Source organism: Urocitellus parryii, chromosome 4, assembly GCF_045843805.1.
Source record: "Urocitellus parryii isolate mUroPar1 chromosome 4, mUroPar1.hap1, whole genome shotgun sequence".
Taxonomy (NCBI): domain Eukaryota; kingdom Metazoa; phylum Chordata; class Mammalia; order Rodentia; family Sciuridae; genus Urocitellus; species Urocitellus parryii.
In genome coordinates this window covers 39,226,496-39,254,039 of record NC_135534.1, presented here as the reverse complement: position 1 = coordinate 39,254,039, position 27,544 = coordinate 39,226,496, and positions in this window count along the sequence as shown.

Below are 27,544 nucleotides of genomic sequence, written 5' to 3'. Positions count from 1 at the left end.
ATTAAATAATCAATAAGTGAATATTAGTATGTTGTTATTAGTGTTATTACTACACTATTACATTTAAATTATATCCCCAATAGAAACAAAATGAATTTGTACACACACACACATACAGAAAGAGAGAGAGAGAGAGAGAGAGAGAGAGAGAGATAGAGAGAGAGAGATACATACACATATAGAGTATGCACCATATACACATACAAAAGGAAAGAGGGAGAATAAGAGGATAAGGAGGAGGTAGGGATTCAGGATTTATCATTTTCTTTCACCAGTCTTGTTTATATCTAAGACAACTGTAAGCCCAGGCTGGCCACCACAGCACAGAGTTCATATAGATTTAAGCATTGTGTTGATGATAATTTTTGCATTGTTATTGGTTCTTAAGTGACAAATTTATTTTTATTAAAAGTCAAAACAACAACTTTTTGGATGTGGATTTTTTTCTTAATTTTCTGGTTTAATTTCAACTTTGTCAATTACAAACATGTTGCAAATCCTGTCCTTATTAATTTCACCCAGAGTACCCCAATCACGCTGCTATTTATCAAAGTTCTTGATAAACGTGTTACCAAATCTTCTTCTAATCTTTGGGAAATCCTATGTCTCCTTATTATTTTTTCAGATGGCATCAGGTTTGCATTGAGCCAAGATTCTCTGAATATGTTTTCAACTACCTGATCTAAGATCTATATATAATTTATCCTCTGGGTCTCTATAGGATACTATATATACATTTACTATAGGATACTACCTAGTTTTCTATCAAAGCAAGAGACAGTGACATAAAGGGTCTGTCCATGCATGAATATAGGTACTTACTAAGCTTTTACTTCTCATGATCTCTATCCCACAGAGTTCTAAATTTGGATGAATTTACTGAGAGTTTAAGCAGCATTTAATGGTCTGTGCTTACCCAGCCATGCCATCAGTTTAGGCCAAAACTACTTATTTTTTTTTATCCATTTTAAGGTTAATTTATGCAAAAGTATTTGTTTAATATGTTTCAGTTACTTATAGCTGTTAAGAATACAATGAGAGAGTGATTCCAACGTCTCCACTTTAACAGGATAAGAAAGACCCACCTGAACAGATGCAGCCTACCTACGGAGGAACTTCTAGCATAATTCCCTTAAGAGGAGAGCAGCCATGAACTGGTAGGTTTATTGGAAGTGACAGTTCGTCCCAGAGAAGTGGATCTTGGACAGCCACTCGGGCACAGAGGTCTAGTCCCGCAGACATCAGCCGCTCGGCAAGCGGCTCCCCCGGGAGGCCTAGAGCTCGCTCTGGGAGCAGCCACTTCACCTGCCCGGTTACTAACCACGCGGCCACAGCTACCAGGCTCCACAGGTGGCCCAGCGGCGGGTGCAGAAGTCGAGTCCTGAGGCCAGCGGCCACTTTTGCAAGCGGCTGACACCCAAGCGGTTTGGCCCGCCCCGCCCGAACCGGCAGTCAGCCTCCGCCATCAGGGCTCCCCTGGGAGGCATAGAGCTGGCTCTGGGAGCAGCAGCCTCACCCGCCTGGTTCCTAACCACTCGGCCGGTAACTAACCACGCGGCCACAGCTACCCGGGGCCACGGCGGGTGCAGAAGTCGAGTCCTGAAACCAGTGGCCACTTTTGCAAGCGGCTGACACCCGAGCGGCTTGGCCCTCCCCGCCCGAACCGGCAGTCGGCATCCGCCATCAGGGCTCTCCTGGGATCTCAGCTCATTCAGCTACGGAACAGGTGATTTCAGGCTGGTATTTGCCTGCATCTAGCAGTCAGATTTCTTGCTCAGGCTCGGGACTGGGGATCTTGTGGAGAATACTCCTAGAGGCTCGTGCCTGGCAAGATGTGTGCCGGGCACTGAGCAGCTGGATTCTGGTTCCCGGGGCTAACCTGGTCCAGGTCTGAGGAAACTGCAGAGACTGCCGGTGGAGGCCAGCTCCAAGTGGAGCGTGCGCTGAGCTTGGGGCGACTGGGTTCTGACTCCCGGAACAGTTTTGGCCTGGGGGCATCTGATAGGAAAAGATATTCATAGACTGAAGGTGAAAGGTTGGGAAAAATCATACCACTCATATGGACTGCGGAAACAAGCAGGAGTGGCCATACTCATATCTAATAAAATAGATTTCAAGCCAAAGTTAATCAAAAGGGATAAAGAAGGACACTTCATACTGCTCAAGGGAACCATACACCAACAAGACATAACAATCATAAATATATATGCCCCAAATAATGGTGCAGCTTTGTTCATCAAGCAAACTCTTCTCAAGTTCAAGAGTCTAATAGACCACCATACAATAATCATGGGAGACTTCAACACACCTCTCTCGCCACTGGACAGATCTTCCAAACAAAAGTAAAATAAGGAAACTATAGAACACAATAACACAATTAACAACCTAGACCTAATTGACATATATAGACTATACCACCCAACATCAAGTAGTTACACTTTTTTCTCAGCAGCACATGGAACCTTCTCAAAAATAGACCATATATTATGTCACAGGGCAACTCTTAGACAATATAAAGGGGTAGAGATAATACCATAAATCTTATATGACCACAATGGAATGAAACTGAAAATCAATGATAAAAGAAGGAAGGAAAAATCAAGCATCACTTGGAGAATGAACAATAGGTTGCTGAATGATCAATGGGTTTTAGAAGACATCAAGGAGGAAATTAAAAACTTCCTAGAGTTAAATGAAAACACAGACACAACATATCGGAATCTATGGGACACATTGAAAGCAGTTCTAAGAGGAAAATTCATTGCTTGGAGCTCATTCCTCAAAAAAAGAAAAAACCAACAAATAAATGATCTCATACTTCATCTCAAAATCCTAGAAAAAGAAGAGCAAAACAACAGCAAAAGAAGTAGAAGGCAAGAAATAATTAAAATCAGAGCTGAAATTAATGAAATTGAAACAAAAGAAACAATTGAAAAAATTGACAAAACTAAAAGTTGGTTCTTTGAAAAAATAAATAAAATTGACAGACCCTTAGCCATGCTAATGAAGAGAAGAAGAGAGAGAACCCAAATTACTAGCATACGGGATGAAAGAGGCAATATCACAACAGACACTTCAGAAATACAGAAGATAATCAGAAATTATTTTGAATCCTTATACTCCAATAAAATAGAAGATAGTGAAGGCATAGATAAATTCCTTAAGTCTTATGATCTGCCCAGATTGAGGCAGGAGGATATAGACAATATAAACAGACCAATAACAATAGAGGAAATAGAAGAAACCATCAAAAGATTACCAACTAAGAAAAGCCCAGGACCGGATGGGTATACAGCAGAGTTTTACAAAACCTTTAAAGAGGAACTAACACCAATAATTTTCAAGCTATTTCAGGAAATAGAAAAAGATGGAGAACTTCCAAATTCATTCTACGAGGCCAACATCACCCTGATTCTGAAACCAGACAAAGACACTTCAAAGAAAGAAAACTACAGACCAATATCTCTAATGAACCTTGACGCAAAAATCCTCAATAAAATTCTGGTGAATCGGATTCAAATACATATCAAAAAAATTATACACCATGATCAAGTAGGATTCATCCCTGGGATGCAAGGCTGGTTCAATATACGGAAATCAATAAATGTTATTCACCACATCAATAGACTTAAAAATAAGAACCATATGATCATCTCCATAGATGCAGAAAAAGCATTCGACAAAGTACAGCATCCCTTTATGTTCAAAACTCTAGAAAAATTAGGGATAACTGGATCATACCTCAACATTGTAAAAGTAATCTATGATAAGCCACAGGCCACCATCATTCTGAATGGAGAAAAATTGAAGGCATTCCCTCTAAGATCTGGTACAAGACAGGGATGCCCTCTCTCACCACTTCTGTTCAACATAGTCCTCGAAACACTGGCCAGAGCAATTAGGCAGACGAAAGAAATTAAAGGCATAAAAATAGGAAAAGAAGAACTTAAATTATCACTATTTGCATATGATATGATCCTATACCTAGCAGACCCAAAAGGGTCTACAAAGAAACTATTAGAGCTAATAAATGAATTCAGCAAAGTGGCAGGATATAAGATCAACACGCATAAATCAAAGGCATTCCTGTATATCAGTGACAAATCCTCTGAAACGGAAATGAGGACAACTACTCCATTCACAATATCCCCCCCAAAAATAAAATACTTGGGAATCAACCTAACAAAAGAGGTGAAAGATTTATACAATGAAAATTACAGAACCCTAAAGAAAGATATAGAAGAAGACCTTAGAAGATGGAAAAATATACCCTGCTCATGGATAGGCAGAACTAACATCATCAAAATGGCGATATTACCAAAAGTTCTCTATAAGTTCAATGCAATGCCAATCAAAATCCCAACAGCATATCTTGTAGAAATTGATAAAAGAATCATGAAATTCATTTGGAATAATAAAAGACCCAGAATAGCAAAAACAATACTAAGCAGGAAGTGTGAATCAGGCGGTATAGCGATACCAGACTTCAAACTATACTACAGAGCAATAGTAACAAAAACAGCATGGTACTGGTACCAAAACAGGCGGGTGGACCAATGGTACAGAATAGAGGACACAGTAACCAATCCACAAAACTACAACTATCTTATATTTGATAAAGGGGCTAAAAGCATGCAATGGAGGAAGGATAGCATCTTCAACAAATGGTGCTGGGAAAACTGGAAATCCATTTGCATCAAAATGAATCTGAATCCCTATCTCTCGCCATGCACAAAAGTTAACTCAAAATGGATCAAGGAGCTTGATATTAAATCAGAGACACGGCATCTGATAGAAGAAAAAGTTGGTTATGATCTACATGCTGTGGGATCGGGCTCCAAATTCCTCAATAGGACACCCATAGCGCAAGAGTTAACAACTAGAATCAACAAATGGGACTTACTCAAACTAAAAAGTTTTTTTCTCAGCAAAAGAAACAATAAGAGAGATAAACAGGGAGCCTACATCCTGGGAACAAATCTTTACTCCACACACTTCAGATAGAGCCCTAATAACCAGAATATACAAAGAACTCAAAAAATTAGACAATAAGATAACAAATAACCCAATCAATAAATGGGCCAAGGACCTGAACAGACACTTCTCAGAGGAGGACATACAATCAATCAATAAGTACATGAAAAAATGCTCACCATCTCTAGCAGTCAGAGAAATGCAAATCAAAACCACCCTAAGATACCATCTCACTCCAGTAAGACTGGCAGCCATTAGGAAGTCAAACAACAATAAGTGCTGGAGAGGATGCGGGGAAAAGGGCACTCTTGTTCATTGCTGGTGGGACTGCAAACTGGTGCAGCCCATTTGGAAAGCAGTATGGAGATTTCTTGGAAAGCTGGGAATGGAACCACCATTTGACCCAGCTATTCCCCTTCTCGGTCTATTCCCTAAAGACCTAATAAGAGCATGCTACAGGGACACTGCTACATCGATGTTCATAGCAGCTCAATTCACTATAGCAAGACTGTGGATTCAGCCTAGATGCCCTTCAATAGATGAATGGATAAAAAAATGTGGCATTTATACACTATGGAGTATTACTCTGCATTAAAAAATGACAAAATCATAGAATTTGGAGGGAAATGGATGGCATTAGAGCAGATTATGCTAAGTGAAGCTAGTCAATCTTTAAAAAACAAATACCAAATGACTCCTTTGATATAAGGGGAGTAAACAAGGACAGGGTAGGGACGAAGAGCTTGAGAAGAAGATTTACATTAAACAGGGATGAGAGGTGGGAGGGAAAGGGAGTGAGAAGGGGAATCGCATGGAAATGGAAGGTGATCCTCAGGGTTATACAAAATGACATATAAGAGGAAAGGAGGGGTAAGACAAGATAATACAAATCGAAGAAATGATTTACAGTAGAAGGGGTAGAGAGAGAAAAGGGGAGGGGAGGGGAGGGGAGGGGGGATAGTAGAGAACAGGACAGACAGCAGAATACATCAGACACTAGAAAGGCAATATGTCAATCAATGGAAGGGTAACTGATGTGATTCAGCAATCTGTATACAGGGTAAAAGTGGGAGTTCATAACCCACTTGAATCAAACCGTGTAATATGATGTATTAAGAACTATGTAATATTTTGAAAGACCAATAATAAATAAAAAAAAAGAAAGACAAATAGCTCATGTGGAAGGTGAAAAACTGCCCACATAGAAATAGAGCCCAGAAAAGAGATTGTTGGATGTTAAGAAGGGGAAAGAGAGGGGAGGTATGATGTGTGTCAAAATGCATTTCGAGAGAAGGAAGTAGTGCTAATGTTTTATAGCATGGTAGAGGAACTATAGTCTACAAAAATTAATTATACAGTTCAAAATTACTAGAGGAGAAGAGTTTGAAGGCTCCTAACACATAAAACTGATAATATCTGAAGAGACAGAAATGCTAATTACCCTGATTAGATCATTACACATCTTATACCTGAATCAAATTATAGTATATCCTATGAAATAAGTACAAATATTACATGTGAATTAAAAATTAAGAATTTTAGGTAAAGATGTAAGTTTCAAAAAAAATTACTCAGTTACATTATGCCTATACTGGCTAACAATGTCCAATCTTGAGAAAAGTCCCATTTTCTTAAACTCTCCCTAAATTCATATAATAAAAGACCAAACGTTTTAACAAGTTTTTCTAATATCCTCCCCATTGAGGGCTTGCAGTTCCCATGATAAGCCCTCTTCCTTTCTGCAATAAATAAAAGACCTGACTCATTCAGTTATGTGTTTTCCTGACAGTCTTTGAATGACCCTGAGTGCAGATACTAATGAAGTAAAATTCATGGAAGAGTAGAAAACACCTACACAGTTTAAAACTGCTTCTTAAAAAAAGTTAGCAAATAAAATTTTGACTTACTAAGAAACACAAGGTGAAGTCAGATATAAACAATATTATAAAGGGAAAAAAGGAGCATAACTACACATACAAAATAAATGTTTTTTTAAACTTAAGATGTAATTATGAACAATTTTATTGCCATTAAAATATTTAAAATAGTGAACTAAACAACTTATAAAATGATAATAGCACTAAACAATATACAAAATACTAAAACTGATTCAAGGAAAATGGGAAATCTGGATCTACTGTGCTGATCAACATTAGAATGCTTAAATTGTTGACTGAAAAATGTTTTTCTTCTGTTTATTTCTTCAAGAAGAAAGAAAGTTGGGGGAAGAGGAGGAAAAGAAAAAGAGAAGGAAGGCAGGAAGGAAGGAAGGGGCAATCAAGCATAAGTATTAAACAGTTTTAGGAAATTTTCATGTAACAGATAAACTCTATCTTATACATGTTAACTTAAGACTGCAAAATAATAGGAAAATCTATCAATCATATTTTATAAGATTATGTTATCAGGGGCTGGGGTTGTGGCTCAGTGGTAGAGTGCTCGCCTAGCATTCATGAGGCACTGGGTTCGATCCTCAGCACCACATAAATGTAAAATAAAGATATTGTGTCCACTTAAACCTGAAAAATAAATATTAAAAAATATTATATTATGGAAAAAACACCAAAAAAGGCATAAAAAATTATAAAGCAATTTCACAATTCAAAAATTAAACACAAAATTTAACACAAAAAGAAATGTATCAGTATATTAAAACAAGTTCGTTTTGCTAAAGAAGCTATATCTAAGAATGGAAGCCATAGTGTGATATATAACATTCTGAAATTTTTGGAGAGATGATTTATAGGTAGTTATTTGATAATCAACACCCATTGGTGATTTTAAAAGTTCTTGAGAAATTAGAAACAGGAACTCAAACCTGATAAATGATATTTATCAAGAACCTTTACCACATGTGGTGAAACCTTATAACTCTTCTCATTGAAGTCTGATGTAAGGCAGGGGTTCCTGCCATGACTGTTTGTTTACTTGTGTCTTGTTAATGTAATAAAATTAAAAATAAAGTTTGTAATAGTTTTGTGTCTGTCAGCTGCTTAGTACTGAATATTCCTACTTTTTCTCCCCAAAATTATTCTAACTAAATAAAGAAAGAAATACCCACAAAAGTATATTTTAGGAAATTAAAAGACAGAAAAATATCCTTTGCAAACTGGAATAACAGATGCATCAAAAACAACAGGTGTCAACAGTACTGGGACAGGAAGTTACAAGAGTAGCATGAATGTGGTAAAACAAAACAAAACAAAACAAAACAAAAAAACATGTACTCTATTGTCGAAGTGACAGATGTGTAAAAATTCACTGTCAAATAAACAGGTACCCATGATGACTATATTTATTTTATGAATTTATTGTAGTGGTTCCTATCATAATATGAACCATACTTGGTCTATTCTAGTGTTTTCTTTAAAGAAAAAGAAAAGTAAAGCCTGACAAGGCAATATCTATATTTCATTTATGTTTCTTTTCTTTTATTCAGAATAAAGTTTTACTTTTGATGAAAAAAAAAAAGAATACAATGAGAAAAATATCTAGTTCTTTGTATCAAAACTTAAGGACACAGATTCCCTTACTTAAAATAGACTGAAACAGGGTACATACTCTATTTCAATAGATTGAATAGATATAATGAATAGATTCAATTCATACATCCAGTAGATTGAAATCGAGTACATAGACTGGCATTAACAAAGCTTGTGTCCGCTCATGCCATTTTGTGTGCCTTGAGAGGAAAACCATTGAAATATTATACTTTTATCTTTGGTTGAAGAAAAGTCCTAAATTTGAAATATGTTATCTTGGCCCCGGGAAGGATTGATTTTCTTGAGTTGACTTATGATCTTAGTTTGAAAGAATTTTGGTTTAGAAAGTATGGCCTGGAATAGTATTGCTCTCTTTTGTCTTTGGTATCTTTCTATTCCTTGATAATGAGAGTCATAAAGCAGGGCATGTTTAACTTTGTACTTGGCTGCAAGGAAGGTTAAAACTAAATTTACAGTTTAGCCAAGGAAAAAACATTGAACATTATTCTATTATCAGTGCAATTCTGCTCTCTCCCACCTGCATCTTTTCCTTACCCTCTAGGCCAGACTTCATAGTGTAATTTATGCTTTCTCTTGAACTGATATTTTAATTTATTTAAGATATTGTTTCTGTTAGAAGTTTCATCTGTAAAAACAAAACAAAACAAAATCCAGAGTTTAACATCAGGTAAATTTATGTCATGATTTACCATTTTTCACCTTTTTGATTGAAGCTGTATAAAACAATTGTACTTAATAAAGTTTGTCGTCCTTCATGACCCTTCTGTTGACTTGAACACTATCAAATCTTTTTCTCTAAATATGTGCTTTAATAACATTTGCTGTAGGAAGTAAAACAAACAAGTGGCTATTTTAACAACAGTGTCACATCATACTTGGTCATAATCTTAATGCTAGTAACAACCTTGACATAACCTTTCTGTAACATTGCAGTTTCTAAAGTCACTCAGGTAGTTTAAAAGTTCACTACAGCTCTGGACAATTACAAAAATGGAAATTCATGGAGCTGGTGGTTTCCTGGCTTTAAAGAGATATTTGTTGTCTATAGGTATATATTATCTCTGCTAGTATACAAACATTCAAGGTTGCTTATTTTAGCTTTTTAAATCATATGCCAACAAGTTCTATAAAAAATGGTAGCCATATTAATTTCTACTTATTGAATTTTTATATACTTACTATGTATCATCTAATATTCTAAGTGTGTTCCCAAGTGTTGACCAATTTAATGTTCATTTCATAACAATTTTATGAGGAAGTCCCTGACACAATCTTTATTTAACAGAAGTGGGATTTGAGAGGCAGTTTGTTTAGTGAGTTGCCCAATTTGCAGAGCCAGCAAGTGGCAAAAGTTAGTATTAAAAATCTATTACTCTCTAGGGCTGGACTTATAGCTCAGTGGTAGAGGTCTTGCCTTGCACATGTGAGGCACTGGGTTTGGTCTTCAGTATAATATAAAAATAAAGTAAATATATTTAAAACATCTATTAATCCCTTTTCAAAATTCATCTGCCATTGACTCAACTCTGCTACCTGTCCATTTTATGGAACCAAAATATGGAGTAGTAATGAGCATGTCAAGAGTTTGCATTTTTGTAGATGGAAGAAAGTGAGCAGTTCAGTTTTATATGAAAATGTTGTCATGGGTAATATGAGAAAGGCTGGATCTTAACAGTGTAATGGAACATGGGAGACTCAAAGAACTCCTATGTACACAATACCTATTTTCCTCCACTACTAACCTCTTAACACCTTATGCTGATCTGCTGAATTGTCTGAATTGTCACTGTGAATACATCAATACTGATAGACTTTACTTATCTTAGTGCACACTTATTTTTCTTTGTTTCTTCCCCCACCACACACACTCATATATTGTTCTTTAGCTCCAGGATTCCTTATAATAGATCTCATTACATTTAGTTGTATATTGCCTTAGGTTTCTTTCATCTGTGGCAATTTTTTCAGACATTCTAGTTTTGAAGACCTGGACAGCTTTGAGCCGAATTGTTAGGTAGTTTGCTAAAAACCTAAGAAAGAAGTTATCTGATGCTTTTATAATGCTGAGACTAAAATTTTATGATTTGGGAAGGAAGACCACAGAGATAAAATATCACTTTTGCCACAAAAAATCAATGGTGCATGCTTTCAACAAAAGTTATCACTGTTGGTGCGGAACATGATCAAATGGCTAAAATAGTGTTTGTCAGATTTCTCCACTGATAAGTGAATCATAAATGACTCATTTCCCTCCCCATTTCTCTCTGTTTTCTGGAAATAAGTCACTTCATCCTTCAGACACTTTTCCAATTCCACTCAGCTAACAAAGGAAATATGTGTATATTTTTACATATGTGTGTGCATGTGTATGTGTATAGGTATATATACACATATGCACATATACACATATTATAAAAATTTATGTCTTTTTACCTCATAAATATTATGTGTTATTTTATTAATATATTAAACATTATAAGAGTGCATATTTATTTCAATCCATCTTTATCTGGATCATTCTACTTTTTCTTACCTTTTTGTACATTGTTACCTTAATAGTAGGAAACCTGGCTTCCACTGTCTTCCATTTATTTACTTAATTGTTTAATTCTGATGTCATATTTTTAAATCATGCCCATAATGGAAGCACCTTTGTCAACTAAAGTATAGAGCTTCCATACAATTCCTTGTGCCTTACCTTTAAAAAATTTACTTTCAAAACTACTTAAGTCAGCATATTTTCTCCAAAACCCTCAGTAATGTTGTTTCATATAAAGAGTTTATATGGTTTTATACTACTTTGCATTTCATGCTTTAATCCTTAATGTCTTAAATGAATTCTTTAAGAATTTTATATACTAAAGTTCATCCCTTAGGCTTAAATTTCTATGGGGTTTGACAAGGTGACAGTGTTATATTATAATATCATGCAGAATAGATTCACCTCCCTAAAAGAAATTACTCCTGTTTTGCCTACTCAGTTCTAATCTCCCCCTACTCAATCCCAAAGTGTCCTGGCTTGTTTACCACTTGTGTAACTTTTGTCTTTGAATAATATGATATAATTATACATATACAACATATAACCTCTTCATATGTGCTTCTTCACATACCAATACACATTTAACATTTATCTATGTATTTTCATTGCTCGCTAACTATAAAACTAAACTCCAAATTATCATCTTTTTCATGTATTGCGTTTTTAGTGTTGTATCTAAGAATATCTTCGAATCCAAGACTACATAGAGTTTCTGTTTTGTTTTCTCCTAGAAATGTTACCATTTTAAATTTTCTACTTAGGTATCTGTTCTATTTTGAGTTGATACTTATGAAAAGTGTTATTTTTGTTTCTAAAACATTTTATTTCTGCCTATGAATATCTACTTGTTCTAAGTTCAGCTTTAAAATGAATTCCTTCTTCATTTGTTTTTGCTTTTTCCCCATAGATCAGCATACCATATTCATGCAGATCTATTTCTGGATGGTGTTCTCTGGTGATCTGTGTGTATATTTGGTCATCATCACCATATATTTTTTGTTTATGATGTAATTATATTATCACTTGAATTTGGAAAGCATGTTCCTTCAGCATGTATTTCATGATGGTGCAGAAGCAACAGAAAAATTCAAGCATAAGAATTTTTTTAATATACATGTGGGTATCTCACTTGTCAGAGAAAGTTTAGAGGAAATATTCAAGAACAACAGAAGGGAAAGTATGCATCCTGTAAAATAAATCTTATACAAAGAGATGATTTCAGAAAGGCATGAAAATTACATAATTATTTAAATCTACCATGTCCAAGTCTATTTTGTAGCTTTATTTTCTTCTTAGCAGTTATTCCTATCTGAAAATACCCATGAAAATTTACATGTAATTTTCAATATTTTGACCTGAAATATAAGCTATATAAAGTGAGGGATCTGTCTTACTTATTATTCTACCTCTAAAGCACAGAAAGGCAATTGGCATATATTAAGAATTAAGTGAAAATTTGTTGAACAAATAAATTAACGACTTCATTTTGACATCTATAACAACATTTATAAACATTTGCTAATGTAGACATCAGGCATGCAAATTTTAAAAGCTATCTCTGTCCATATACACTGACAGAAAGAGACATGGACAATTTATATGTGGGAAAAGGCAGAGAGAATAAAAAGAAAAAGCTATAAATTAAGTGAAATTAAATTGCATCTTTCCTCACCCATTTTTTTTGTTGTTAAATTCACTATAAACACTGTAATTTATTTGTGAAATTCACTGAGATAATTTTTTGAAACTCTCTTTGTGGACACAACTGCCTGGTAGAGAATCTTTTGTCTCTTACCATCTGGAATTCCTCACCTTCATGGTGATTAACTTCTTTTACCGACTAACCGTTCACTAGCTCCACATTCTACTCTCCATTTTCACCATTTCTGAGTTTCATGGCAGTCTTTACTCTAGTTTTCTCTGTACTCTCTTTTTTACTGACCACATTCATATACATAGCTTCTATTTTGTTTTTCATACCACATTATCCATTAATCAATCCATCATTATGCCTACACCCGAGATATTAATTTCTGATGGAAAGCTAAGGTTATATATATCTGAATATTATTATTCTGTGTTTCCAGCTCAGCTTATTGTCTTGAATTAACAATTCCATATAATGATACTTATTCTCCTAGCTCACTTCCCTCACTTACATGCCCCTCACTGACATCAACACTCCATTTACTCATAGTCAGTATTGATTTCCAATCAATGTCACAGTGATATTTGGTCAGAAATTTCCCTCTTGTCATTTGCTCTTCTACTTAGTTCTGTCACTTAAAACCTCTCACATATACAAGAAAACAGTGTTCTCAGCTTTAGCCCATTTCCTTCACACTCAAAACCCTTATTACTTAAGTACAATTCAAACCTTAAAATGGTTCAGAAAAGAAAATTCTGAAAGCTTCTTAATACTTACCAATTAAATAACAATACTTCTTAAAATGTTATTTAAATTTTCCTATGGCATCCTCTTTCTCAAACATTCTATTCTTCTTTGTAACTAATCCTAGTGTTTTTCATTTGGAAGGAAGCAAGCAAGGATTTCTGAAAAGACTCAGGTATATAAACTTGAGAGAAAAAAAGGAGGATAATAAGTATAGCATAAGATTTAATATATATTAAGAATTTAAGTGGCAAATCTCATAATCTGTGGGCACAGAAAATAAGTATACAATAGAAAATATAGAAATGGTTGAGTGCTAACCCACAAAGCTAGTCCAAACCAAAAATAAAATTGCATGTGAAATTATTTTGTTAAGAAGTATTTGTTGGTAAGAAGAATTTAACCAGCTTTAAAAATTCATCATGAGTCAGGCTCACTGGTGCACGCCTGTAATCCCAGAAGCTCAGGAGGCTCAGACAGGACGATCATGAGTTCAAAGCCAGCCTCACCAATGGTGAGACAATAAGCAACTCAGTGAGACCTTGGCTCTAAGTAAAAATACAAAATAGGGATGAGGATGTGGCTCAATGGTTGAGTGCCCCTGAGTCCCTGAGTCCAATCTCCAGTACTCCCCATACCCCCCCAAAATTAATCATGAGCCTGGGAAAAGAATGAGCTTTCCTGAAAGAGGAAAAATGATATCCTCAGCACGGTAACTCTTAATGTAGAATTGTTCCTCCTTCTTCTTTCCTGTTCTTTCATTTCCTTGCTTTTCTGTCCACAGCTCTTCCACTGAATGACGTTGTGACACCTTCTAACCTCTATATTTCAGTTTTACATGTTGATGGCAATGAGACCACATTCCTAGGGTTCATGAAAGAGGTTTAAAAAAAAGATTAACATAAAGCACTTAAAGCAATAGAAAACTCCCAATAAATTTAGCAGGTATTATTATTATTGAACAAAATTATTGCGACTGACTTCTCTCATAACTATTCCTTTCTTAACTTTTAGGGAGTTTTAGTTCTTTTTCCTTTTTGAGAATGCTTGAATCCAACCACAAGGGCCTGAAAGTTATATAGGAAGCCCATAAACAGCAGCCATAAAGCCAGGAAGAAATGCAGTTCTCACATCACAATGGGAAAAGCTATAGTTTAATGAAATAGGGACTCATGTCTGTCCATCACTGTTGCATGATATTTACCCTCTTCTTTGCTATGTACTTCCTACAGGTGTTGTGTCTGGCCTCTAAATAACTTATTTAGAGACATTTTGAGAACATATTAACTTTCAAGAACAATTCTCAGCATGTGTTCAAAGAACTGGTTTTTTGTTCACTCTCCTTAGACCAGTAGTTTTAAACACTAGATCAAAGAATCAACCTTGGAAATCTTTCATATTCAGTTATTTATTGGATGATATCTTTAGAATTTTAGTTTGCCTTCATTACACAAACAGTAAAACTGAATTTTACTCTAAAAAAAATCTTGTGTTCAGAGTTTCTATGTATGCTTTGGATATTTATTACATTTGGGAGCTGTTTATCCTTGTTAAAAAATATGTAATATTTGATCCTCCTAAAAACTCTGTCAGGCAAGGTATACAGTAATATATATTCATTTTGTAGATAAAGAAACTGAAATTCAAGCAAGCAAGATAACTCACAGTTCTAGAAAATTAGAGAATCATGATTTTTTTCTGCCATGGCCCGAAACAGCTACAAATAAATTGTCCATTGTTGATTGGATAAATGAGGACATGAATTAATGAACTAATAGTCATAAATATATAAATGGCCCTAATTAAGTGTGAAAGACAAAAGATGTCTTTTTTTAAATGGCCAACATTGATAAGAAAAATTGTATATACCTAAGAAAACCATATGTTATTTAAATATAACACTGTGAAATAAAAAATAAATGATAATGAGCCATAAATACTAAAAGAGTGGCTACAAATTAAATTTTTTTGACACAGAAAGCATAAATATCTGGCAACCCACCACTCTAGCTGAACCAAAAACCCCAATCCCAGGCAGGCTCAGCACTGGCCTGCCATCCTGCCAACAGGCCCTGGATCCCAGGCCCAGGACCAATCACTGTGTGGAGCACAGGACAGCTCTATGGCTCCCCAGTGTGTGGCTCTTCCCATCTTAGGACACTGCAGCCATCACTATGATCTCTAAACATAGTATCCGCTACCTCAGGACAACTGCGGGCATAGAGGCAGCTGCCCCCATATCACCACATGCCACAGTGCTTCATCTTTTAACAGGCTGCCCAAAGCCATCCTATGTCCTACATTTCCAGCCCCCATCTCTGAAAGTGGTTGTTTCCATCTTGAGACACCAAATTTAAAAGAATATACAACGAGAAAGCCCACACTACAGAATATCCTCAGCAAAATAGTCCATGAGGAGGAAGTAAAAAAACAACAATGAACATCAGCAAAGGGAGAAACTACACTAAAGGAAAAGGCAATCAAAGGAGAAACCAAGTCAAGATAAAAAAGCAAAAACAGAAGAAAATGACCAGGAATACAACCATATTTCAATAATAACCCTGAATGTTAATGGCCTAAACTTATCAATTCAATGACATAGACTGGCATATTGGATTTAAAAAAAGACAAAACAATATGCTGCCTTCAAGAGACTCATATTATTCCAAAAGACACCAACAGACTGAAGGTGAAAGTATAGGGAAAACTATGCCACTCACATGGACCAGGTAAACAAGCAAGGGTTTCATCCTCCTAACAGATAAAGTGGACTTCAAATCAAAGTCAATCAGAAGGGATAAACAAAGACATTTTATACTGCTTAAGAGAATCATACACGAACAAGACATGACAATCATAAATATTTATGCCCCAAACAATGCAGCATCTACGTATATCAAACAAACACTTCTAAATTTCAAGAACCAAATAGACCAACAAAATAATTCTGGGTGACTTTAACACACCTCTGTCACCACTATATAGATCTTACAAAAAAACCTAAACAAAGAAACTATAGATCTCAATAGAAAATCAATAATTTAGACTTACCAGATATATTTATAGAATATTTCATTCATCAACAAGCAAATACGATTTTTTTCTTAGAAATATGTGGATTCTCCTCTAAAATAGACCCTATGTTATGTTATAAAGCAAAACTTAGCAAGTTATATATATATATATATATATATATATATATATATATATACACACACACAACCCTATATTATATCTGACCATAATGAAATGAAATTAGAAATCAATGATGAAATAAAAACAAAAGCAACTTCAACACCTGGAAACTAAATAACATGCTACTGAATGATGACTGGATAACAGAAGACATCAGGGAGGAGATGAAAAAATTCTTAGAGGTAAATGAGAAATCCCATACAAAATATCAAAATCTCTGGGACATTATGAAGGCAGTACTAAGAAGAAAGTTGATAGCATTAAGTTCTTTCATTAAAAAAAAAAATATATCAACAAATATATGACCTGAACTTGCATCTCAAATCCCTAGAAAAAGAAGAACAAAAGTAGTAGAAAACAGGAAATAATTAAAATCAGGGCTGAAATCAATGAAATTGAAACATAAGAAAGAATTTTAAAAATTGACAAAATTAAAAGTGGTTTCTTTGAAAAAGTAAATAAAATTTATAAAACCTTAGCCACCCTAATGAAAGGAAGGAGATACTAAAATTTATGATGAAAAAGGAAATATCACAAGAGACACTACATAAATACAGAAGACAATTATAAACTACTTTGAAAGTTTGTACTGCAGTAAAATAGAAAATTCCAAAGATATCACCAAATTTCTAGAGGTATATCGTCTGCCCAAACTGAATAATATACACAATTTAAGCAGATCAATTTCAAGCAAGGAAATAGAAGTTGCCATCAAAAGCCTACCAACCAAGAAGAACTCAGGACCATATGGATTCTTGGCTGATTTCTACAAGCCATCAAAGAAAAATTAATACCAATACTCCTTAAATAATTCCAAGAAAGAAAAAGAGGGAATCCTTCCAAACTCATTGTGTGGAGTTAATATCACCCTAATAACAAAGCATGACAAAGACTCATCAAGAAAAGAAAACTTCAGACCAATATCCTTGATGAATACAGATGCAAAAATTTTCAATAAAATTCTGGCAAATCATATACAAAAACATATTAAAAAAATAGAGCACCATGATAAAGTGTTGTTCATCCCAGAGATGCAAGTTTGGTCCAACATACAGAAATAAAGAAACATATTTTACCACATCAATAGAATTAAAAGATAAGAATCATATGATTATGATAGATGCAGAGAAAGCATTTGACAAAATACAGCACCCTTTCATGTTCAAAATACTAGAAAAACTAGGGATAGTAGGAGCATACCTCAACATTGTAAAAGCTATCAATGCTAAACCCATGGCCAACATCCTTGGAAGCATTCCCTCTAAAAACTGGAACAAGCAGGAGTGCCCTCTTTTGCCACTTCTAATTCAACATAGTCCTTGAAAATCTAGCCAGAGCAATTAGACAGACAAAAGAAGTTAAAGGGATAAGAATAGGAAAAAAAGAACCCAAAGTATCACTATTTGCCAAGACATGATTCTATACTTAGAGGATGCAAAAAATTCCACCAGAAAACTTCTAGATTTAATAAATTCAGCAATGTAGCAGGATATATAATCAAAACCCATAAATCAAATACATTTCTTATATTATCAATGAATCCTCTGAGATAGAAATTAGGAAAATCACCCCATTCACAATAGCCTCAAAAAAATACTTTGGAATAAATTTAATGAAAGAGGTGACAAACATCTATAAGGAAAACTACAGAAAACTAAAGAAAGAAATTGAAGAAGACCTTAGAAGATGGAAAGATCTCTCATGCTCTTGAATAGGTAGAATTAATATTGTGAAAAACAGGTATCCCAGAAAGGGAGGTTCTGAGATGTGACCTAAATGCTGGATTAGAGGGACAAAAAGGAATAAAACAAAACAAAACAAAAAAGTCAAACAAATAATGTGATGATAACATTGTGGAGAGTTGCAGTGGGAAGAGGTAATAATAGATAAATATCTGTGGTCATATAAGAACTTAGGAAGGAATTTTCATTTTATTTTAGTGTAATAGCAAATTGGCAAGAATTTGTAGACTTAGTGTGGGAAGGAGGAAGTCAATTAAAATGAAAATGAGTAGGTTTTTAAAAATAAAAATATTAAAATATAAAAGGTTTACAACAAGCATAGATCAGGCAGCATTTTGCATTAGTGACTCTCAAGGTGAAATGTGACCAATGGATTCAAGACAATCATACAAAACAGTACAAAATGAACTTTTAATTATATTACATTGTACAATGAATGTGCAGATCCTGCTCTTGCAATTGGGTGCCCTAGAATGAGTAATGCATCTGAGTGTAATGATACAATATTTTAAAAATGTACACTTAAATTAGGTCAATAAAGGCAAAAATATATCTTAAAATTGATATACATCCTACCTTTTGATCTGTGGTAGGAAAATAGTCAAAATTGTAATGAAAAAATGTGATTCTGGGAAAAAAAGATAATATTCATTGATCTCCCATGCCTGATGAGACCATTTCATGCCTGCATTTCAAAGCCACACAGGTTTTGGATCTTGTTCAAGGCATATCTGACCCTCTTACACTGACTTTCTCTCCTTTATTCCAAAGCAGCATGTAGGATCACATGTTTCGAGAGCTCAGTGCCAGCTGGCTGTCACTACTGACACAACAATCTGTGACTTTCTTTCTCCTTCTGAGACAAAGGAAGGTTCAGCCAAGATGGTACCCACAGAAACAGTCATTTGACCTATTTTTTTTTCATGTTTCTTTGCCAAAGCAGTAATATATGACTTCCTTTCATTATAATAAAAGAAAAATATTCTTGTATTAAGTCATTTACTGAGAAAATCTGCTGCATATTTTTGTTGGAAGCAGACACTTGCTGGTGATAGGAGGTTGAACAAGACAAATTATGTAGTAGTATATTTACATGTTTAAAAAGTAAAATATGCAAATTGTTAGTTATACATCTTGGGAAGTAACAAAGTGAATAATTGAAACAATGTATGTGCCATGCATTCAGCTTGGCTCTCTCCTTGCTCTGCTTTACTAGGGCTTCACCCCAACTCTTTACATTCTTATAGTTCCTCAGACAACTTCAGGATACATAATCAGTGAGGAATGAAAGCATCTCTCTCCAACTTCTAACATGTGCCCAGGGAACATGTAACTGCTTCTATCATATTTGCTTTCGAATTCTTGAAAGCTCACAAATCCTAAGATGAGACAGATGTTTTAACAGAAGACGATTTCATCTTAAGACATTATTTAATTGTAGGTCAAATAAGATTGGACAAAGTACTATTAGGAACTGGAAAGACTTATGATTTATGTCACGGTTCAATCCTTAAGTGGCGGCTATAAAATGACATGTTTTAGAAAAGGAGATAAAAGAGGGCATTATTAAGAGATTTATCCTTGGCACACTTTGTTTTTTAATTATTATTTTTGTTCTTTTTAATTATATATGATAGTAGAATGTATTTTGACATATACATGCATGGAATATAACTTCCCATTTTTTTGATTGTACAGGTTGTGTAGTTACACTGACCCTGTATTCACATATGATCCCAGGACAGTTATGTACAGTTTATTCTACTGTCTTTCCCATTCCTATTCTTTCTTCTTTCCTACTTTCCATCCACCTCCTTCCCCCAAGCAGGTGAACCTACACTGCTCCTTGCAACCCCCCTTATTGTGCATCAGCATCTACATATCAGACAGAATTTTTAGTTTGGGGGTTTTAGGGATTGGCTTATTTTACTTAGCATGATTGCCTCCAGTTCCATCTATTTACTGGAAAATGCCATAATTTCATTCTTCTTTATGGCTGAATAATATTTCATTGTGCGTATGTACCACATTTTCTTTATTCATTCACTGTTCAAGGGCACCTAGGTTGGTTCCATAGCATAGCTATTGTGAATTGAACTGCTATGAACACTAATCTGGTTGCAGCACACTTTAAATATTATTATATTTCTCTGGTAATTCAATTTATAAAGCACAGACAATAGAATATGCATTTTTACTGATTCACTGGGCACGGTTAAGTTAAACCGGGATCTTTGTTCTGTAAACTAATGTCCCCCACCCCTGTCTTTCTTAGCTCCAAGATAAAAAGTCCATACTCCAAAGGGAGTTAGTGAACCACCTAGATTGTTCCAATACACACAAAACACTGGGGCTTAATGTTTCTGTTTCTTATAAACACAGATATTTTTATCTTGTTTTATTTTTGTTTATTTAAATTCAATGTGCAGTTTTTAGTTATATTTTATAGTTATATATAAGTATTTATAAAATTTTGTTAGTGCATTAGAGTTATATAAAATATTGGGGTTTGAATTGACATAACCATACATGCATGGAATATAGCTTGCTCCCCTTTAGTACCCAGTACTTCTCTTTCCATGTCTTCTTCCCTCTCACTGCTCCTTTACTCTACTAGACCAGTCTTCCTTCTATTTATTTACAGTTTTTTTTTAAAAAAATTGGTGCTTTATTTATAAACATAAATATGAAATTCACTGTGGTATATTCATCTTTGTACATAGCATAATTTGTCAGTTTAACCCCCATTCTTCCCCTTCCCTACCTCTCTTCCCTCCTTATCTATTTTCATCCTTTTCTATACTGATCTAACTTCTATGTAGATGAGATTCCCAACCTTCTCCCCCTCCCCCCGTTTTTAGTCTAGCATCTATAATGTGAGAAAAAACATTTCGCTATTGATGTTCTGTGCCTGGCTTATTTCATTTAGCATGATGTTCTCCAATTCCATCCATTTACCAACAAATGACATGATTTCATTCTTCTTCATGGATGAGTAAAACTCCATTGTGTAAATATACACCACACTTTTTAAATCCATTCTGGTTTAGTTTCATGGCTTAACTATTGTAAATTGTGCTGCTATAAATATGGATGTCTTGTACAATTGTAGTACAGTAGGATAAAAACCAGTTTGTGGAATAGCTGGGTCATGTTCTGTTTACATTTTTAGTCTTTGGAAAAACCACCATAGTGCCTTTCAAACTCATGGTACTATTTGTAACCCAACCAACAGTGTATGAGTGTACTTTTCTCCAGATCCCCACAGCATTTATTACTATTTTTACCACAAATTTGCCTAGGCACTTATCAATATCTTCTAGATTTTCTAATTCATTGGAGTACAAATTTTCAAATTTGTTTTTTAATGATCCTCTGTATATAATAAGAGTCTGTAGGGATATCTCATTTTTCACCTCTAATTTTATTGATTTCGGTCTTCTCCTAGTTCTTTTGGTTAGTTTGACTAAAGGATTATTAATCTTAATTATCTTTTCAAAAAACCAACTCTTAGTGCATTGTTTCTTTAGTTTTTTTTTTTTTATTCTCAGTTTCATTAATGGCAGCTCTGACCTAAGTATTTTAATTTTTGGAAATGGGAAGGAGAAATAATTAAGGATTGGTGCATTCTATGTTATTACCTATACCAGAATTAACATTAGTGAAAAATGAGTTATGGTTCTTCATATAAAAATATTAATCATCATGCTAAATTTATACTTGTTTAAAATGTGCAAATTGTTAGACATAAAAATTCTTAAAATATTATTTTATATAAAAATGATTTAATGTTAATATAATCATTTACTATCACATCAGATTAATCTCTGTACCATACTAAGACCAAAAGGAAGTGAAATAAACAAAATATAAATGTTTTATAAAAGATATAGTGTATGGGACCATGAGTGGGCACGTGTATCATTCAAGTAATTGAAAGCATAGTAAAAAGCAAATCTTTATAAGGTAGGTTTTTGTTTAACAGAAGTTTGGTTGCTTTTAACTTTGTTGACAAACAAATATATTTATCATGTTCTAAGAAGTATATTTTCTACTTCTGAATTTAGCCTGGATTATGATGCACACTCAATGTTACGATTAAAATCTTCATTCTGGCTCACATAATGAATGAAGGATATATGTGACTCTTCTTCAAATATACTTAGATACACACTCTTGGAAATGGTGTTTGTACTACAATTTATCCTTGGGAATAATTTAATACCTCTTTGTTTTTCATAAGTATCTAATAATTTAAAGAAGAATGCACAATTCTGCCTGACAAATTATTTTTTTATTATCAACTCTAAGTGACTGATAATGTTAACCCAACTCATCTGTTATTTTCATTCCATAGAATGGTCTAAGAAGTAATAGAAAACATAAAATTCCACTTTATTCTTATTTCAAAAAGTGAAATTATCTCCAATGTTGAATTTCAATGTTGTGGTTATTTGAATCATCAGAAACTTGAATCTGTGGAGTCCAAATTCTATAAGTTCTTAGAGAAACCACATCAGTATGATAAAATTTTGATTTCTAAAACTTTTCTTTTTAATGTTTTTGTTAATGCATTATAGTTATACATAATAGTGAAATTCTCTTGACATAATTTTACAGGCATGGACTATAATTTGCTACATTTTAGAGCCAAGTATTTCCTCCTTATCTTCCCTCCACCTTCCCCTTATTCCCTTCCTCTTCTGTACTTGTCTTCTTTATTTATTTATAGATTTTTTAAATGGTACTTTATATATATATAATTGAACTTCACTCTTGTGTATTCTTATGTGTACATAGCATAATTTGGTCAATTTCATTGTGTATTTCCTTTCTTTTCTCAATTCACTTCTTGTACTCCACTGATTTCCCTTTTATTTATATGAGATTTCAAACCCCACCATTTTTAAATTTTTTTGTTGTAGCTTTAATAATTCTAAGTAATGGCATTATAGTCATCTGCATTAGAATCATTCAGAATGCGCATTTTTGGGGGAGGGATACTAAAGATTGAGTTCAGGGGTACTCAACTACTGAGCCATATCCTCAGACCTATTTTGTATTTTATTTACAGATAAGGTCTCACTGAGTTGCTTAGTGCCTTGCTGTTGCTAAGACTGGCTTTGAACTCTCGATCCTCCTGCCTCAGCCTCCCCAGCCAGAATGAAGAATTAAGGTCCTATGTCAAAATTTTAAAATCAAAATTTCTAGGACAGAGCTCAGGAAAACTGACAAACACTGATATGAATTCAAAGTTATGTTTTTCACCTGCGACTCTGGATGATGCATGAAGGTGGCCAGAAATTACAAGTCAGGGAGAAACTGTTTTTAATATATAGAAAGCACAAAAGTAAGTCAAAAGACTAGAATCTAATGCTCTTTTATTTGTGGTCAGTTAAACTGTTTGCACACAATTAAATTCTGTAATGTCTCCCTAAAATTTTCAACTTAAAATATTTCTCTAAATACTTCAAAATATTTCAAAATCATGAGTTTTTTTCATATCTTATTATTTGTTAGCTTACTTAACATTCTGAAGGATCTCTAAAAATCTAAGATGGATTTATTTTTGTTCTGGTGCAAGGTCTTTATTAGTGTAATAAAATATTTTTAATTTGCAATGATTATATTAGAATGTTCATTATAAAGTGACAAATTCATTTAAATTGTTCATCAAGTTCTTTGTCAATGTCTGTTAAAAGTCAGACATTATTTTTTTCTTTTTGTAATGTATGCTTTTATTTGTCTTTCAATCCTCAACCTGAGACCTCTCTTTAGAGACAAAAGGGCAGGGCTCTCACTGTCCATGAACACCCTATCATCTATTCAGTGTCCCATAAAAATGTATCACAGGCAGTGGGGCTTACTCAGTGACATTATTTTCTCACATATCTTGAGCTTGGAAATCCAAGATGGAGGTATGAGTTGGGTTGGTGTCTTCTGAGGGTCTCTCTCTTTGGCCTGTGTCTTATTTCTGTATCTTCATATCATCTTGCTTCTTTATTTCTTTGTCCTGACAGCTTAGACTTATAAGAGTGCCTGTCATATCAGGTTATAGTTCAACCTCATGACCCCACTCCTCTTAAATGCAGTTTAATTATCCCCAAATATACCTATATTCTGAAGTATCTGTAAATTAGGAGTTCAGCTTATAGATAGTTGGGGGATAAGTCACAGTTCATCCCTTCACACAATAAGAGATTGATATATAGAACCTTGTGAACTCTGAGAAATTTTAAAGATTTGATTAAGTAGGTGAGTGTTGTTTGAACCTGAAAAATAAATTCTGAAGAAGAATACCCATCCTTTCTGTTATAAAGAATAATGCTTACCCTACCAGGTTAAGTTAGATTAAATACATGGGTGTTGGAGAAATATCATATAACCAATGTAATTATAATGAAAATGCAGAATACTGTGTTCATCTTATTCACCATGTCTTGTCCCATTACTTTTGAAAATGAAGAGAATATTCATCTAAAAACATAGTGAACCAGATGCTGATATTTCGATATTGAAAAAGAAATAAGTGAGGAAAGGTCACTTTTTTTGTTGTTGTTATTGTTTCAGAAAATAGAAGTGTCATGTCCACAAATCTTAAGAAATGTACCCTATTGTACTCTGGTCATCAAAGATTCACCAACTAAAAAGACAAATTATCCCAGGTTACTTACTCATTATTATCACCAGAATATACAGAAAGAATAAGCATATACAGAGAATATTTTAAAATATTCTTTGGCTAGATGACCACCAAACCTCCAAGGTGGCCTACTAGTTAGTAAGGACCTCTGAGTAAAAGAGCTCCCACTACAGTATCACTTTGAGGGTTTATATCTTATGAGTTATCAAGCTACTGAGACATTACTTACTGAAGGAAAGAGAAATGATTCATAAAAATATATAATAAAACAATGAAATTTAAATACTTACTCAAAAATACACCAGGGATTCTGGCCTGCCATATACATGGATTGAGAATCATATACCCTGAAGTCACAGCAACAACAAACCAAAAACACCAAAATCCCAAACTGAAAAGAGATAGAAGCAAATACATAGAATACAGACCATCTTACCTGAAGCAGAAGCTGCTGGAACCACCAGTCTACAGGAATAATCAAGTGATTTTTGAAGAACTGTTAGATGCTAAGGGTGATCAGTGATAAACTCCTGGAAGAAGTGAACTTTAAGACAGATCCTTGTAATTTGGGGGCTTGTTGCTAAGAACCACTTGCCTCACCTAGCCTTGAACATTCTGAAGATTCAGTGACAAATTTCCAGATGTTTGGCTAGAGGAGTAGGCAAAGTAAACATTAAAAGAAGATGTATTCCAGCATGGAAAAAAAAAAAAACCTCAAATGACTAAATTATCTTTATAACACTCTACAATATGTAAAAAGTTGTAGACCTTCTTAGATGTCAAAGAATTACAGAGACTTAGGACAACTCTGAGAAGAAGTATATTCTGATCTATGGCCTTTGTGCATTGAATTTTAATTTATTCTTTTCCATTCCAATTTCCAGTCTCAGGCCAGGTCAGATCTTGACTGTGAATAATTTGATGTAGAGTCATGACTTCCTACCTTCTCTTCTCCTGAGCCCTAACCTCACTCTTGCACATGCCATCCTTTGGTTGGCTATCTACTCTATAAAGGTCCAACATGCACCATGTAATTCATTAATTTGGAAGTCACCAGTAGCTGCACAACAACTACCAGATCAAGTATAAGCTCTTTACTCTCTGGCCCTGACCTAGCCTTTTAGCCTGAAATTTACAATTTTCAGCAACATGCATTCTCTTTCTTATTCATACCATTTTATAAGTTAATACTTTCATGTTTAGGACCTCAATTTATTTTTTTCTCTAAGCTTGTAATGTCCAAAACTAGGATATTAACTTAAAAAAGAAAATCTCTTTCAAAGCAAGTGAATATAAAATCATTATTTGTTGTTGGTGATGGTGTTAGTCTTCCTCGTTACCCAGCAAATTTAATTGCCCAATAAATATTTATCTGCTGTTCTGACAGGCTGAGGAAGATTCTCTATGAATTTTGCTTTGCTTTATACAGTCTGCATTACATTTTCATCTTTTGAACTAAATTTTACGTCTTAAAATTAAATTCCTATTGCATAAGCATTTCTTACTATTTATGATTATTTTCAAATATCTTAAAGCAGTTTTTTCTGACTCTAGATATTTCTCAGAGTAGCACAAAAATAGTTTTATTATTTTTTAATAACTCAATAATAAAAATTAGACATTGATTAAAATAATTATTTGGTGGGAACTTAACAATGCATAATTGGTATTTTAATCACTTCATGAATGAATGCATTTAATACTCATAATAAATTATAAAATATATTCTATTCTTATTCTTATTTTAAAAATGAGATTACTAAAGCCCAAAGGAAAAGAATCTTGCTTAATATAACAAATTCAACAAAGATTTGAAGCTTGGATTCCAATTCATGCTAATCTGGCATGACCTTCTACAAATGATCTAATCCTCAAATATGCCTTCCTTAACATGATCTTGTTTTTCTTTCTTTTTCATTTGTTTTTAAAGAATGAAATGGTTGCTTTTAGCTGTTAAGTAAAGTATGGACAAATTAAATTATATATATATATATATATATATATATATATATATATATTTTGTTGTTATTTTTAAATTATTGTGTAGAGTTATATCAGTGTCATATATTGGCACAACTAATGTTATCTAGAAATTGAAAAAATTTTTAAGTATAAAATTATATTGTTTTCAGATAAGATAATGCAGTTTCCTTTGAATGTGTCTCCTTTTCATTATCTAGCATCTGCTTTAAGTTCTTTCCACAGTGTTAGGTGAAGTATAAGCAAGAGAAGCTAAAAAAGCTTTGCCTTCACATAATCATCCAAATTCAATAGGAAAGCATTTATGATTTAATAATGTGTGTATTCTAACCAATATGTAATTTATTTTTCTTATTTTTATGAAGTATATTTTAAGTCAAAATGATCCCTCTTCATTCCCTGTTCTTATTAGAAAAATAAATAAAATAAAACATATTAAATAGTATTTAGTTTGACCTTCAACATAAAAAAACATTTTATGAACAATTCTTCACAAATGCCATTAGTAATTAAATTCAGACAATGTGACCAATTTTAGTTTAAATATTTCTTTGTGCCTAATAATAATTATCC